The sequence below is a fragment of the Panthera pardus genome, unplaced genomic scaffold (genome assembly GCF_024362965.1).
Source record: "Panthera pardus isolate Hobbes unplaced genomic scaffold, ASM2436296v1 HiC_scaffold_325, whole genome shotgun sequence".
Classification (NCBI taxonomy): domain Eukaryota; kingdom Metazoa; phylum Chordata; class Mammalia; order Carnivora; family Felidae; genus Panthera; species Panthera pardus.
Window position 1 is genome coordinate 568,754 of NW_026526905.1, and position 17,020 is coordinate 585,773.

At 39.7% G+C, this 17,020-nt stretch overlaps 1 long non-coding RNA gene and 1 other non-coding gene across 2 annotated transcripts; both read left to right on the plus strand.

Moving 5' to 3' along the window:
• The first annotated feature begins 1,370 nt into the window (after nucleotides 1-1,370).
• Nucleotides 1,371-12,191, plus strand: LOC128774491 (uncharacterized). The gene is made up of 2 exons (XR_008419037.1): nucleotides 1,371-2,070; nucleotides 11,440-12,191. It is a non-coding gene; the product is annotated as an uncharacterized LOC128774491 (long non-coding RNA).
• On the plus strand, nucleotides 2,628-2,712 carry TRNAH-AUG (transfer RNA histidin (anticodon AUG)). The gene has a single exon. It is a non-coding gene; the product is annotated as a tRNA-His (tRNA).
• Nucleotides 12,192-17,020: the final 4,829 nt, after the last annotated feature.

The window sequence follows — 17,020 nt, forward strand, 5'->3', positions numbered from 1 at the left end:
CTCCAAACTGCAGGGCACTTCCCCTGTGCTGTCAGAAGGAACTTGTGTTGGTGGTCGGGGCTGCAGTCGGACCCGATGTCTGCCCCCAGCCCACCGCTGGGGCCACAGTCAGACTGGTGTGTACCTTATGTTCCCCTCTCCCAGGGGCAGGACTCACTGTGGAGTGATGTGGCTCCTGTCTGGGCTGCTTGCACACTGCCACGCCTGTGGTGCTGCTTCAATGGGACCTGGTGTATTAGCCAGGGTGGATCCAAGGTGCACAGGGGTGGGAGGTGTAGGCTTAGCTCACTTTGCCGGCGGTGGTCCCCTGCGGGAGGGGCCCTGCAGCACCGGGAGGGAGGCAGGCCCAGTGGAGGGATGGATCCACGGAAGCACAGCGTTGGGCATTTGTGTGGTGATAGCAAGTTCCGTGACGGGAACTGGTTCCCTTTGGAATATCGCCTGGGGGATGGGAGAGGGAGATGGTGCTTCCCAGGGGGCTTTTTTCCCCTGCCAAGCTGAGCTCTGTCTCCTGGGGCTCAACAACTCTCCCTCCCGGTGTCCTCTTGGCCTACCTGCTCTCTGAGAGCAGAGCTGTTGACTTTTAACCTTCCAGATGTTAAGTCCCATTGGCTGTCAGAACTCACTCCACCCGGCCGCTCTGCTTTTGCAAGCCACACTTCAGGGGCTCTGCTTTGAAGGGCGGGCTGCCCCTCCACCGCCTCAGCTCCCTCCCGCCAGTCCGCATAGCACGTACCGTCTCTCTGCCCTTCCTACCCTCTTCCGTGGGCCTCTTGTCTACGCTTGGCTCCAGAGAGTCCATTCTGCTAGTCTTCTGGCGGTTTTCTGGGTTATTTAGGCAGATGTGGGTGGAATCTAAGCGGGTCAGCAGGATGAGGTGAGCCCTGTGTCCACCTATGTCGCCATCTTCTCCAGACTTCTTCCCAAATCTCTTCTTAAATCATTCTTGCCACAAGCTTCTGTCATCTGGTCCCTCAACTTCTAGGGGAAGTTTAGGTACATTCGTATTGTCGCCCACTCAATCTTCAGAACCCTTTTCACGTTGCAAAACTGAAACTCTTTATCAATTAACTCTTTGTTCATCTTTCTCCCAGCCCCTGAAACAACGACTGTACTCTGTCTCTATGAAATTTAGAGAATTATAGCATTTTTACTACCCAATCTGAACCTTATTTGTAAAAATTTCATAGTTTTATTTTCTTTTTCCTATATTTAATTAGTTGCGTACTTGTGTGTGTGTGTTTTTTTTTTAACTAAATGGTGCTTTTTATTTAAAGAAAATTATTAAGTCACAGTTCAGGTGCACTACAGAGAAAATAATAACTCTAAAGTAAAAATTCAAACACTTATTGACTGTGTTTGGGAATTTATTTGCTTGATTGAGTCAATATTCAGTGATACCTAGCAGGAGTTTAGCAGTGTCCTGGAGAAATGGTTTCCAAAGATCAGGGTCCTTGCCCTGGAGGTTCTTATAGTTTCATGGGGGAGCCAGACCAATCTGTTCAATCTAGGAAGATTTATTAAGTGCCTACAATGTGCCAAAAAATGTTCCAGATGTTTGGGTTACAGCAGTACACAAAATAGACAAATATCCCCGTGTCCCCCAAATCTTATTCCCTCAGAAGCACTAAAGGGTGAACATATTAATAATTTATGGGTCATCTGATCCAGACACATGTCCAGTCTCTGTCAGTAGTATTTGGGGCGGGAATATACCATAACTCCTTGTTATGTACTATGATATTTTTATTCCACCCTCCCCCAAAAGTAAGGTAAAGTAAAGTAAAGTAAGGTAAAGTAAAGTAAAGAAGTAAAGTAAAGTAAAAGTAGAGGCATTAGGATTGAAGAGACGTAATAGGATGTGGTCCCAAAAATGGCACCCCTAGTGTGCCCTAGCAACACAGCCTTGTAATTGTGAGGTAGATCCATGATGTCACTGTGTCCTAGAGGATTCATAAGGGTGGAGGACCAGGGTGACTATCACCCTTCATCCCCAGCTCAGCTAACTACCATCCTCACTACCAAGCTATCTTGAAGTTCTCTTCATTCATTTAAATTCTATTTTGAGTGGTAAGTAAAGTTTTATTATTTCCTTCTATGACACACTACGAATTTCATTTTGGATTTTCTCAGTATTTCATTTTAAGATATTTCCCAAGTGATTCTCTTGCTTTTGTGGGCATATAATATTGATACACAAAAATCATGTCTTTTCGATCAACCAGTGACTCTGTTTATTTCACATCGATTTTAATATGAGATTTGTACTATCTCAGATTTTCCCCATATTGTTCTCCTTTTCTACATGTCCACTGTTCAATATTTGCTTTTTATTATTTTTTTTTAACGTTTATTTATTTTTGAGACAGGGAGAGACAGAGCATGAACGGGGGAGGGTCAGAGAGAGAGGGAGACACAGAATCCGAAACAGGTTCCAGGCTCTGAGCTGTCAGCACAGAGCCCGACGCGGGGCTCAAACTCACGGACTGCGAGATCATGACCTGAGCTGAAGTCCGACGCTTAACCGACTGAGCCACCCAGGCGCTCCAGCGCTCCAATATTTGCTTTTAACGTTATTGAATTTTAAAAGAAAATAAGTCAATTTAACAATGAAACAATTTAGGGGCGCCTGGGTGGCTCAGTTGGTTAAGCATCTGACTATGGCTCAGGTCATGATCTCATGGTTTGTGAGTTCGAGCCTCACCTCGGGCTCTGTGCTGACAGCTCGGAGCCTGGAGTCTGACTAAGATTCTGTCTCCCTCTCTCTCTGCCCCTCCCCCACTCGCACACTGTGTCTCTCTTTCTCTCTTGATAATAAATAAACATTTAAAACTTAAAAAAAAATGCAACAATTTAACAAAACATGCTGGACCAAAAAAAAAATGTATATAAAGTACATTTTAATGCTGTAAAGTATATGTACATATATCCATACCGACACATAGAAACAAAATGGTTGGATAGAGATATGTAAAAATGTTAGTGTTTGCCTGTGATCTATTTTCTTTTCTGTGTGTTTGGAGTTATATGACTCTCTGAATATTGTACCTTTATTATTTTATAGGATACAATGTATACTATTTGGTAGAAAATTAAAGATTCATGTGCTATGTCTTAGGTTGCATATATCAATTATGTGAAAATTCTATTTCTAATTACCTTCATATGAGCCAAAATTAGACTATTTTTTATTCAGTGTTTTTGAGCTTCCATCATATTCTATCCAGTGAAGCTCTGTGAATTCTCAAGCAGCTTTAACCTCTGTTTGTTGAATAAAAAACTAGCTAAGTATTCATATCTGCCTGTGAACCCAATCCCATCATTTGAAGTTTATCTATAATACAGTTTTCCTAAAAAAGTGAATATTGGAAATCTGTGAGACAAAGCTCACAGGTTGATCTGGTAAATCAGTGCATTGCCTCTTATTGACTCTATTAACCTTAGTCTAGTTATGTTCCTTTGCTAAGTCTGTTCCTCGTCAGTTAAATAGGCCTAATAAATCTTATTATAGTTTTATGTGTTCAACACTTGGTGATTGTCAATAATAATCATTCTCTGTACTCCTAATTGATCTTTAACAGAACGAACACATCAGGTTGCAGTGAAAACATTTCTCTTTCTCATGGCAACATATCTGTTGTTGACATTTACAGTTGAACATGGTATGACTAGGAATTTTAAGCACTTCAAATGTAAATGTGAGGTTTGATGTGATGTCATAGAGGAAACTACCAAACAATCCAGCTCCTGCTTTCTGCCTCAGTGTCCCTCTCCATGCTGGGTGTGGGTGGCTGACTAATAAGGACAGCCTGTACTCTGGGGAAGTGAGAGGCACCCACTTAGTCCAAAACAACTGTCAGGACTGTACTCTGGGTAGAACTAGGTGGATGGTGGTGACCACATCCAAGCAATTTCCTCCCTCTGTGTTTAGCAATTTGCACTGTTCTCTGACTACCTCCTGTCCAGTATCACTCAACCAGGAAAGCAGCATTAATAAAGCCTACCATTTGCTGAACACCTACTTAGCATCGGGCACTTAATTCATTTCAGCCACAAATATTGATTAAGAATAATCTATGTGCCAGGCAGTGTTGTTGGAGCAGGGGATGCACCAGTGAACTAAGCAATCTAAAATGCCTGCCCTTGTTGAGTTTTTATTCTAGTGGGAGAGACAATGATAAACAATATAAATAAATCAACAAACGATGAAATGCAGTCAAAAGTAATGTGCTGTTAGAAAAGTAGTGAAAGAAAGGAGGAGTGGGAGTGCTGATTGGTGGGTATGCAGTTTTAAATGGTGTGTTCATGGCCAGTCTTGTTGAGAAGGTGACATTAAGCAGATACTTGAAGACGGTGAGGGATCAGAGAACAAGGGTATGTAGAGGAACAATGCTGCAGGCATTGAGAAGAACCCTACACACTCCTGAAGAGGGAGTGTGTATTCTATGAATCCCAAGAACACTGAGCTGGGCACTGCTGTTACAACTCCGAAATCACACTCTAGTGGGCTTGGGAGAGATACATGATTGTATGAGCAGTTACAGCAAATTTGTAAGTACTTACCTAAGTTAGAGAGAATAAAGGGGACTTTGTCAGCATCTGCCTTTTAGAGAAGTCAGATGTGCTTGCCTGAAGAAGTGCCCTGAACCTCAGAACTGAAGGGATAGAAGTTAATCAGGATGAGGGAAGGAGTTATCCAGACAGAGGCATTAGCGTGACTGCCATTAGGAAGCACATCTCATAACTCTGCCTGTAGGGAAGGTAATTGTCTTAGGCCACCAGCTATTGCATTCTGAAATCCATCTCCACATTTTTATTAGACCACATTTCCCACAGGCTGCTCTCAGTCCATGACTGAGTGTGGCAGTGATAATAAGATAAGACTATTCCTGGGAGGCTGATTTTGTTTCTGTTCCATATGCACTTTATTCCCTTTCTGCCTTTTTCTGCCTTTTTGGTAATATTTTCTGGTTCCATTTTATCTTTTGTTGGCTTATTAGCAATAACTTTGGTTGTTACTTGAGGGTTTGATCTTGAGCTTAAAATGTACTTTTATTTTATCACAGTATACTTTTAAATAAAGCTATGTTTATTTAACTTAATGAGAACATTACATTAATATTTCATTTCCCTCCTCCCAACCTTTGTGGGTTTTTCTCCATACATTTTACTTTTACATATGTTTAAAACAATTTTAATGTTTATTTATTTTTGAGAGAGATAGAGACAGAACACAAGCAGGGGAGGGGCAGAGAGAGAGAGAGAGGGAGACACAGAATCCGAAGCAGGCTCCAGGCTCTGAGCTGTCAGCACAGAACCCGACACGGGTCTCAAACCCATGAACCATGAGATCATGACCTGAGCCAAAGTTAGATGCTTAACCGACTCAGCCACCCAGGTGCCCCTACTTTTACATATGTTTAAATCCCTACATTACATTGTTATTTTTTCATGAAGAGTCAAATATCTTTCAAAGAGTTTAAATAGTAAGAAAAAAAATCTTATACCTCTACCCATGCAGTTACTATTTCAGGTACTTTCCATTGCTTTGCAGAAATCTATGTTCCCATTTGGTGCTGTTTTCCTTCTGCCTGAATGACTTGCTTGAACATTTCTTATAAGGGGAGGTCTGCTGTTGATTAATCCTCTTAGATTCTGTGTATGTGAAAAAGATGTTATTTAAGACATTATTTTGTCATTATTTTTGAAAAAATATTTTCACTGCTTATAGAATTCTAGGCTCAGAGGTTTTCTTTTTGCTTTAGCAAATGTTGCTTACGTTGTCATTACTTGGGTTGTTTCTCAGGAAAAACCCCTCTGGGTAATTAACATTTTTTACCTTTCTGGTTGCTTTAAGATTTTCTCTTTATCACTGGTTTTGAGCAATTTGATTATCATGTGCCTTAGTATAGTTTCCTTCATGTTACTTGTGCTTTATTGAGTTTCTTCCATTTGTGGGATTATAGTTTTCATCAATATGGAAAAACTGGGGGCATTATTTCTTCAAATGTTTTATCTGTCCCCACCTCTTGATCCACTCCTCCAGGGACTCCAATTGCACATATATGAGAGCTGCTGGAAGTTCTCTCACAGCTCACTGATGCTCTGTGAATTTATAAAAACATTTCTTTTTCCTCTTCATTTAATTTTGGATAACTTATATTGCTATCTTTAAACTTCAGTACTTTTTCTGCAATATCTAATGTGCCTTTAATCACACCCAGTGTATTTTTTATCTTTCACATTGTACTTTTCATCTATAGTCCATTTGTGGGTTTGTTTGGGTTTTTTTTTTGGTATTTTACATATCTTGACTTTTTTCAATTTAATTTTTAAAATTTTCATTCCAGTAAAGTGAGAATACAGTATTATATTAGTTTCAGGTGTACAATATAGTGATTCAACTATTCTATATATTACTCAGTGCTCTTAACTTTTTAAACATATGGAATATTGTTATAATAACTGTTTTACTGTTCTTATCTGCTATTTTTAACTTCTGTGTCAGTCTGGGATATTCTCAATTGACTCATTTATCATCCCATTATGAGTTGAATTTTCCCGCTTATTTGCATGCCTGCTAAGTTTTGATTGAATGTATGATAATGGATGCTACCTTATCGAATGATGGATATTACTGTGATGCTAAAATTATTCTTGTGCTTTTTCTACTATGCAATTAAATTACTTGGAAACACTTTGATTCTTTGGGTCTTCCATTTAGGATTTAGTATAACTGGAGCTGTAGATGGAGCAGTAGATGGCTAATTATTCTCCATGACCAAGAAATGATCCTTCTGAGTACTCTACCTAACATCCCATAAATCCTGAGGTTTTCCAGCCTGGCTGTTGGGAACAGGTACTTTTCTAATTTCTGTGCAAGTACTAAATATTGTCTTCTCTAATCCTAGCACATGATTCTTTCTCTGTCCTCAGAAATTACCTCACACCCAGGTGTTGACGGGAACCCTCTTATGATCCTATAGATTTTACATTTAAATCTTGACATATATTCCTAACCTACCCTCCAGTCACACCAGCAGTGTATGAAAATAATGTTTATCCCTCAACTTCTCCAATATTTTTTGTGTATTCACTTATTTATTTGTTCATTCGTTCATCTATTTACTTATGTTTTAATACTATTCGGTGGAACTAGAGCAGCACCAGGTCTGGGGATACTTACTCCCCACTACTGACAAAAGACTCTTCTGAGTACTAATCCAGTTACCCATGTATCCCTAGGTTTTCCAGTCTTACTGATTTAACAGGCACAATTACCACCTACTCCAAGCACTAGGCACTGTTCCTTCTAATCCTTTCAGATGGTACTTTCCCCGGCATCACATACATGTGCTTAATACATGAGGGAGACCTTTTGACCCCTAAGGTTTTCTCTCATTGCAGCTTTCTCCTCTCTGGTATCTTTTGAACACTAGTTGCCTTGATCTCTCAGAAACTCAGTTCTCTCTTCTCAACTCAGAAAGTCCACTGGCTCCATCTGGGTCCCCCACCCACCCACGTGCTGTAGCCTGAAAACCTTCTCTAAGCAGTCATTGTTCACATCTCTTTTGTTTCTTCTCTCTCAAGGATCACCGTCCTTCACATTACCTGATATACAAGGGTTTGCCAGCAAATGTTTTATATATTTGGTCTGTTTTTTCATTGTTACAAGTGGGAGTTCAAAGTTAAATATACCATTTTGGCTAGCAATACAAGTAGATAGCCAATTGTGACACAAGGACTCGCCCCCACCCCAGTGACTTTGCAAACTCTACTTAGAACTGATGTGTTGGGACACCTGGGTTGGTTAAGCGTCTGACTTTGGCTCCAGTCATGATCTTACGGTTTGTGAGTTCAAGCCCCGTGTTGGGCTCTGTGCTGACAGCTCAGAGCCTGGAGCCTGCTTCAGATTCTCTCTCTGCCACTCCCCCACTTGTGAGCTCTCTCTCGCGCTCTCTCTCCCTTTTTCTCTCTTTCTCTCAAAAATAAATAAATAAACATTAAAAAAAAGAACGGCTATGTAGTCAAAGATGCTTTTACCCAACTTTTATTCCTTCTCTGTTCTTCACTAGAGTTCAGACCAGAATAAGGTTCTAAAGGCTCTCCTAGCTTCCCCTGAATTCATGCTTTCTCTCACAGATGTTTCCCCTAATAAATTTTTTGCACATTGAATTCTGTTTTAACATCAGCTCCTCCCAGGTTCTGAACTAATGCAAAAGTAAGATACTCTGATCCACAAGAGGGATATGTTCTTTGCGATGATAATATTTTCTCTACAGAGGCTATGTCTTATTTACTGAGTGTGGCCTGAAACCTTAAGTTTTAAATGCATATTACCCTGTCCATGGAACTAGTCTATTTTATTCAACCAAACCTTTATGGATGTATATTTAAGTTCTTTCCGGTTCTACACCTTTTCAAATATAGCTAGGGTAAATATCTTTGTTCAGAAAGCTTTGTACATCAATCTGATCATTTGATTAGAAGACATTTTTAAAAAGAAAATGTATGGACCCTATGGAGTTTACATTTAAATCTTGATGCATATCCCTAGCCTGCCTCTCAGTCTCACTAAGAGTGTATGAAGGTAAGTGTTATCTCTCATTCTTTCCAACGTTATATATTTACTTACTTCTGCTTAGTAGTATTTATCAAGGGATGAGATTAAAAAGGAATTAAACAGGTCTCAGAGTTTATACAATAATCTTGTTCTATGGATAATTATGTCTCCCTTGTAACTGAAGCTTTCCTGCACTTCAGACTTCAGGGAGTGAGTATGTCTTGAATCAAACGTGACTTTGTCGTGGTTCCCACAACCACTCAGTAAAACATTTGGATTTATTGTGCCTGTCCCCCTAGGAAACACCTCACAGCACAGATGTGTCTCCACTGACTCTGGCTTTGAGGAAAAGCATATCTGAAGCAGAATTCCAGCCCCATCACTTACTAACTGTGTCTGTGACCTTAAGCAAGCTGCTGTACCTCTGGGTGCCTCAGTTTCTGGTACATAATTGAGGGTCAGGAGGTGTGAGAGGCATAGGCAAGTTTTGAGCCCTGGTCAAAGACTTAAACATAGCACCTGAGGTTCCATTCACCTGTGAAGATGAGGCTCTGAGACCCAATCCTTCTCCTCCTGCTCTCCCCAGAAGGAAACATATGAGGCTGCAAACAGCCTAGTTATGGTCTAAAAGATGCCATTAATGCCAGGCTTGGGAAAGTCACACATGAGTGAGGAGGGGAAAAATGCCAGGACTCCTGACAATCTCCTTTAGTTTCACAGCACTCAGTGATTGCAGGGGTAAGATCATTCCAATTCATAAGGGCCGGTACAAAAACATCTAGGGATTTTACAAACCAGTTGTTAGATTGTCAGCAGCTTGAAATCAGTAAAGGCAGGAGTGTTTACATGACAGAAATTAGCCAACATATGTTACAGTCTGGTGCATTCTCCCCTCCCCCTACCAGAACCAGTTTACCAGTGCACTACCAATGTGCAAAAGTCGATGGGGTTGGTGCCACTTGTATGCTTTTCTCTTAGTTTACCTATCTAAAACACTCACTTTATTTCATCCTTGGGTGAGTTGTTTAAGTAGAGGTAAAATAATATATTGTAAAAGTAAGGATCTAACACCCATAGTTTATTCTGTAGCCTATTGTACCATCATTCAGGTCCCCACCTTTAAATGAACATTGTAGAAACTGGCACACCTTGGGTGGGTTTAAGGAACCTGTTGGGGAATCCAAAGGTCATGGATGAAGTTTGTCAAAGTCACTGGGAGGGTTCCCAGCAGTCAACAGAGGACTTAACTTTGTCTCCCTGGTGACAAACAGCCACCAGAAATAAACCACTAGAGAGAACTAGAATAACTTAGTTAAGACTCACTCTTGACATAGCAGAAAACATAATTAAATTAGTTTAACTTGTGATAAGAAATTATGTCAGAGAAACAAAAGTCCACTGCAGAGTAGTTATATACATGATTAACTTCATAAGTCAATGATGCCATAAAGTAACAAACTCCATATTTCTGAGCTTCTATTCTCACTGGATGGGCTTCTCCTAAGTCCAGATCTCCTTGTGGTACAGAAATTGTTGTCACAGGTCCAGGCACCATATCCAGACACATCAGCATTCGATGGAAAACAAAGGTCTGACCCTTACCGTGTGTATGGTATTCTGAGTAAGGAAGCCTTTCCCCCCAAAGCAGAGCTCTCAGACTGCATTTCCAATCATCTTATTTCGAACTTGAATAAAATGTTGATATATTTGTAGTTTTACAAGGAATGTCTATCATATTTCATCTATTAAAAATTAAATTTATTAGCTACACTCTTCTATTTAACATTTAATCTTTGTTGGATGAACAGGATTTGATGTATGGTTTTACATTTGATTATTTCTCCCTCCTAACATCTGATATTTAACTATGGCACTAGATATATAAAACATCATCCCAGATTATGTTAGGATCTAGGATTGAAGAGAGGGAAAGACAGCATGATCTCTGACCTCAAGGAGCCAACTAGTCTGTTGGGAGACATTCAATAAAACAAGCACTGACAAGAAACTGTGATAAGTGTTTTCTATTAGAGAGAAGATAATTGTATGGACTTGTCTGCACTTAGCAGGAAATGACCTAATTCCAGAGGGTGAGAGAAAGCCTCCTGAGAGTGAAGGTAACTAGCAATCAGCCAGATTAAGATGGAGGAAATCATTCCTGACAAAGGATGTATGAGGTTGTGCACAAGAGCAAGTATGAGGTTGTGGAAATTAGAGCACAGGCCATGTGATGAATAGAAAGAGGATGTAATTTGGCTGAAACATAGCATGTGGGATGCTGACTCAAGATACTGCATGAAACATAGTGAGCTTTACTGAATATTTATTGAGTTAATTACTTTTTTATAATATCACTGATTGGAAGAACAGTCTCTAAATTCTTAGGTCAGTACTGATGGATTATTTCCATAGGCATCTGTCTTTAACAGTTCCTCAGACTTTTAAGGATGCCATATTATATTTGACATTTGTTTCCTTAGTCTTCTAGAACCAACAGTTTCTCTTAGGAGCCCTGGTTCCATTTATTAGAAAATGGTATAAAGTAAAAAGACTAAGACCTGGATGCTGGGTTTGCTCATTATGACTAATAATACAAAACTCTCCAAAACAGGATAATAATTGCCAAACTGGTGGATTTTTGTGTCCCATGTTTACAGGAGAAAAGTAGAGTCTGGATAAAGAATGTCACTGTAATATGTCTTTCACTCTATGTTTAATCATTAATATGCTTCATTATTATTGGTTTCATCCCCATTAGAAAATAAGGATATTTCTCTACATTAAAAAAAAAAAAAACAAACTAATTTTTTATGACCCTCCCTGTTCTTTCTTCTCCTTCCACCACTTTTTTTCAGCTTGACAGCTTTTGGCTGCAGTCTTTTTTCTTATTAATTTCAAGCAAACTGAGAACCTTGAGTTTCAATTTCCTGTCCAGCCCTGAGATTCAAAGGTAGCTTTGAGCTGAGACTATTCGTCCATGGATCCTCCACGTAAAGTTACCCCACCTTTTAATTCTGATTCATTGCTGATTCCACCAAAAGAAATGTCCCAGAAACTTACATCAACTTCCCAATCATCTTTCTCCAAAGTGCAAAACCTGGATCGTATTAACTTTAGCCCCAGTTTTAATAGCAACTACCTCACCCCTCTACCAGAGGAAACGATCCAACAGCAATACAGAGATGAGATGAGCCAACATGAGAGGCGGTGGGAGAAGTCAGCGTTCCCTCAGAGGAAAAAGACATTCATGGAGAACATGAGACAGAAAAGTTACTATCACATGGCACCTTATCGGGTTGAAAGGGAAGGAAAGATCTATTTCTCACATGATAGAGATCAGAATAAGTGTAAATGCCATTATTGCCTCATTCAAAGGGAAGCTATTTCCGGGAACTCTAAAGGGCAAAATGCATCCTCTTGGAAAATGCTAGTAGAAGGCTTTAGCCACTTGAACATCAACTCTGATACCACAGAGTCCCGCTGTCCATCAGAAAAGCTTCCACAGGAGTAGAAAAGAAAGAAGAGCCATCAATAGAGGGAGAAGAAAATCAAACAATTCCTCAGAGGCTCTGAAAACAATAATTGAAATAAACCGAAACTCATCCTCATGTGATGAGATCAGAATTAATTCAGATGTGTGAATATTGATTTTTATCCAAGTCCTTGGGTGGAACTTTTTGGGAAGCAAATAATTAGGGATGGTCACTAGGAGAAGCAAGATCCAATGTCTGGCAAAAAATCATATTACAAAGAAACAATGTTTCAGTGATTTTAGGGTGATTCTGGGGCATGCTGGGAGCAAACTACTCTGAGGCTGGGAAGATGGTTAAACAATGGCTTTTAATCTGCCATTATTTCGTTTTCATGATGCAACTTGCTTTTTCCCTCCTGGGATCTTTTTTTCTCTTATATATTGTCATTAAGGTATAAAGGACCCATGTAGTGTGAATGTCTGGCTGGTTGCAAAGTGCTTTTGTTCTGTTTTATGGGTTGGCCACAAGAAAAAGCACTGTGTCTGATGAAATGCATGTGTGTTTTGGAATTCTGAAGTTAATGATAAGATGAGATCCACATCTAAAGTTTTGAATTAAAAGAATGTGTTGTAAAGGGATGTGTGAATAGAGCTTGTGGGCTTCACACTGAATTGTTTTGGTAGAACATACTTACCAAGAAGCAAGTATAGGTAAATATTTTATGCTTCTTTAAAATTGAGTATTAATCTTCCCTATGAAAAAAAATTCTAATGTGTTGCCTCAATTGTCAGCACCAATTACCTGTGTATATAAATAAGCCTATCATTCAAAGTCAGATATTTTATTCAGTATTGCCTGGCTCATATTTTGTCAAGGGACACTACATATGTAGATTTAGAGTAGAGGTGTAGGAAAGAGGTTTTGAAACATTTGCATTACTCTTTGGGATACCATAGTCAGGATGGCGTGAGGAGCAACCATGCCATTGGATGGACCAACTTCTCCATCTGGGTAGCAATGGGAAGCAGAATATCCTGCCTGGAGTGTAAGCATCTGCATGTTGTTCAGTTACCACTGGCTTAGGCACTCCATGATACGTTCTTCACTCTCAGGTGCTCCTTCTATGTTTAATATGAACAATACTCCCATGCCTGCTGTAGGGAATTAAAAGCAGAATCATGTTGTTTGTACTTCTCCCAAAATTATGACAGAGATTAGAGATGTGGTTTGGGTTTTCATGATATGAAATTAGCTACATTTCTCAACTTCGTTCCTGTAGAAATTTCTGACAGTACCCCACCACAGAACATAACATTCTGTTAATGGGAAAACTACCTTAGCTCTGGAGCTATCTCCTTTCCTACGCAGTCTTCAGCAATGTGACTCAGTAAAATCCATGATATTTTCACACATGGAAATTACTTCAAGACTTACCAATTAACAGGGACTGGATTCCAGTTTTGTGATTGCACCAGAGAGTATGGGAGTTAAACTAATCCTATATGGTTTATACCACAATTCAAGGGGACAATGTAAAAAAACAAAAACAAAAGTTTATACAGTTAGAATTTCATAGCCTACTTTCCTTATGTAATTCAGATGAATATTTGAGAGAAATAAAATAGTTTGTTTGCTTCATTTGAACCTGGCAATACTCTAAGTGTTTACAGGTACATGTACATTTAGATATAGAACTAATCTGCAACTGACCCAAAACAAAGTAGGGTTTTGGGTATAGATATTGACATACTTCTGCTAAAATTGGTATGTGAATGCAATGAATAGCAAACACAAGCTTGAAGAACAAAGTTATTTATATTACATATGTATCAGTTATCAAGCCTTACTAGATAGAAGTCTGTACTAATTCAGATGATTCCGTATCAGCATAAGAACAGACAAATAGAGTAGTGGAAGAGAATAGAAAGTCCAGAAACACTTCCAGATTAAACACTATAGATATATATTCCCCTGTAATTCAGTGGGGCAACATTATTTCAATGTGGAAAAAATGAACTTTGATCACTACCTTACAGCATACAAAACATTAATTTAAAATTGTTTGGGGCGGGGCACCTGGGTGGCTCAGTCAGTTAAGCATCCAACTTCAGCTGGGGGTCACGATCTCGCGGTTCATGGGTTCAAGCCCCATATCAGGCTCTGTGCTGACAGTGCAGAGCCTGGAGCCTGCTTTGGATTCTGTATCTTCCTCTGTCTCTCTGCCCCTCCCCCGCTCTCTCTCTCTCTCTCTCTCTCTCTCCCTCTCTCTCTTAAAATAAATAAATAAATAAATAAACATTTAAAAAATTAAAAATAAATAAATTAAAATAAAATGGTTTGGGGCACCTGGCTGGCTTAGTCAGTATAGCATGTGACTATTAATCTCTGAGTCTTGACTTCAAGCCCCACATTGGATGTGGAGTTTACTTAAAAAAAAAAAAAATGATAAAATGGTTTATCAAACTAAACTTGAAAACCAAATCAGTAACATTTTTAGAAGAAAACAATATATCTTTGTGACTTTAAGCATACAAAGACTTTTAAAGAGGATATAAAAAGCACTACCTATAAAATCAAAATTTGATTAATTGTCCTTAACAAAATTAACAATTTTAAGAGGTTAGGAAGATGGCTTGTAGGAGGACCCTAAGCTCACCTTGTCCCATGGATATAACTAGATAATACATCAGTGTATACAACTAGATAATACATCTGTGTAAACAGCCCAGGTAATGACCCAAAGATTCGCAGAACAAACCCTACAAATAAAGATGAGGTCACATAAAAGAGGGTATAAAGGGCAGCGATGTGGGGGAGAGTTAAACACTATGGGTCTGGCCACCGAAGGGAGGAAGTCTTGGGTGCAGAGAAGGGTAAGAGATAGACTTTCACATTGGGGAGCCCACAAAGGGAAGATGAATCCCCATAACATTTGGCTTTGAAAGTGAGAGGGGCCAAATTTTATGAGTTCTTACAACCAGTGGGACTTAAGCCTGTAATTTTAAAAATCAGCAGGCTAGGTTCTGGGAGAGCCCAGAGGGTGTTAGGAAGCTGAGTCCTTGCCCTTAAAGAGACAGCATGACAAAGAGCATGTGGAGAGCCACTGTAGAAGCAGCAGTTCAAAAAATGGGACATACAAGAGGGAGAGTTATTTGTTTATCTCAGTGTTGGCCCTGGAGAGGCAGGACTCACAGGGAGACCCCTCCAGTAACAAAGTTGGCAGGCAGCATTTCCCTCCCCCTGCCTCAGCATAAACACATGGCCACCTGCAGAAACCATTGCAGAGCTGACACTAGCTACCTAACTTGGTTACATCAAGGCCCTCCTCCCAACCTTTCAGCAGACCCACCATTTCCAGTCATGCTTGCCTCAGTCCCAGCATTGCCGGTCCCCTCCCCCAGAAAAATGATGTAAACCTCAACAATACCATGTCTCCTGACCTGTACCTTTTGTGGGGCCTCAGTCCTGGCTGTAGTAGCTGGTCACTTCCTGGGGAAGACATGAACACCTTGTTAAAGCTTCATCTGCTGCCCACATGCACTTTCAAAGTGTCTCTGGCTAGCCCCTGTCTCCACAGCAGCTGCTGCATGTCCCCTGTGGAAGAGACCAGCACACAGCCTGTGGGCACCGTGTCCCCACCTGCATGCACTTTACTAAGTGACCATGGCTACTCTCTGAAGTGACTGCAAGTTCTCTGTGGAAGAGGACCAGTACCACCTTGTAAACAGTGCCTGCCCCACCCATTACTTTCAAGAACAGAGGGCCTTCCTGACTTTCCTAATGCACAGAAACAGACACAGATAATTATTCAAAATGAGGAGACAGAAGAATATGTCTCAAATGAAAGAACAGGACAAAAATACATCAAGAGACCTAAGTGAAACAGATATAAGTACTATACCTGATAGAGAATTTAAAGTTATGATTATAACCATACTCGTTGAACTTGAGACAAGAGTGGAGGACCTCAGTGAGACTCTTAACAAATAGATAAAAAAGAACCAAGCACAGATGAAGAACAAAATAAATGAAATTAAAAATACAATTGAAAGAATAAATAGCATCCTAGAGGAAGCAGAGGAGCAAATTACCAACCTGAAAGACAGAATAATGGAAAGTAATCAAGCTGAGGAGGTAGAACAAAAATTTACGCAAAGTGAGGATAGATTTAGGAAACTCGGTGACTCCACGAAGCATAATAATATTTTCATTATAGAAATCTCAGAAAAATAAGAGAGAAAAGAGGGCAGAAAATTTATTTGAAGAAATAATAGCTGAAAACTTCCTTAATCTGGGGAAGGAAACAGATATCCAAATCCAGGAGACACAGAGATCCTCCAACAAAATTAGCCCAAGGAAGTCCACACCAAGACACATTAGTAATAAAAATGGCAAAAAGTAGTGATGAAAAAAATTTAAATCGCCAAGAGAAAAGAAGACAACTGTACACGAGGGAAACCTCATAAGGCTCTCAGTGGATTTTTCAGCAGAAATTTTGCAGGCCAGAAGACAGTGGCATGATATATTCAAAACGCTGAAAGGGAAAAACCTGCAGCCAAGAATACTCTATCCAGCAAGGCTATCATTCAGAAGAGAACGAGAGATAAAGAATCTCTCAGGCAAACAAAAAATAAAGGAGTTTATGATCACTAAGAAAGTACCTCAACAAAAATTAAAGGGGACTCTGACTGGAAAGGAAAGACCATAAGTAAGAGTATAGGAAGCAGGAAGCACAAAAGCAGCAAAAATACATACATCTGTAAAAATCAGTCAAAAGATTCACAAAATAAAAGGATGTGAAATATGACACCATATACCTAAAACATGAGGCGGAGAGAAGTAAACAACGGATTCAGGCATAAGTGACCATAAACTTAATATAGACTGCCATATACAGAAGATGTCATATATAAACCAAATGGTAACAACAAATCAAAAACTAGTAATAGATATACAAAGAATAAAGAGAAAGAAATCCAAGTAT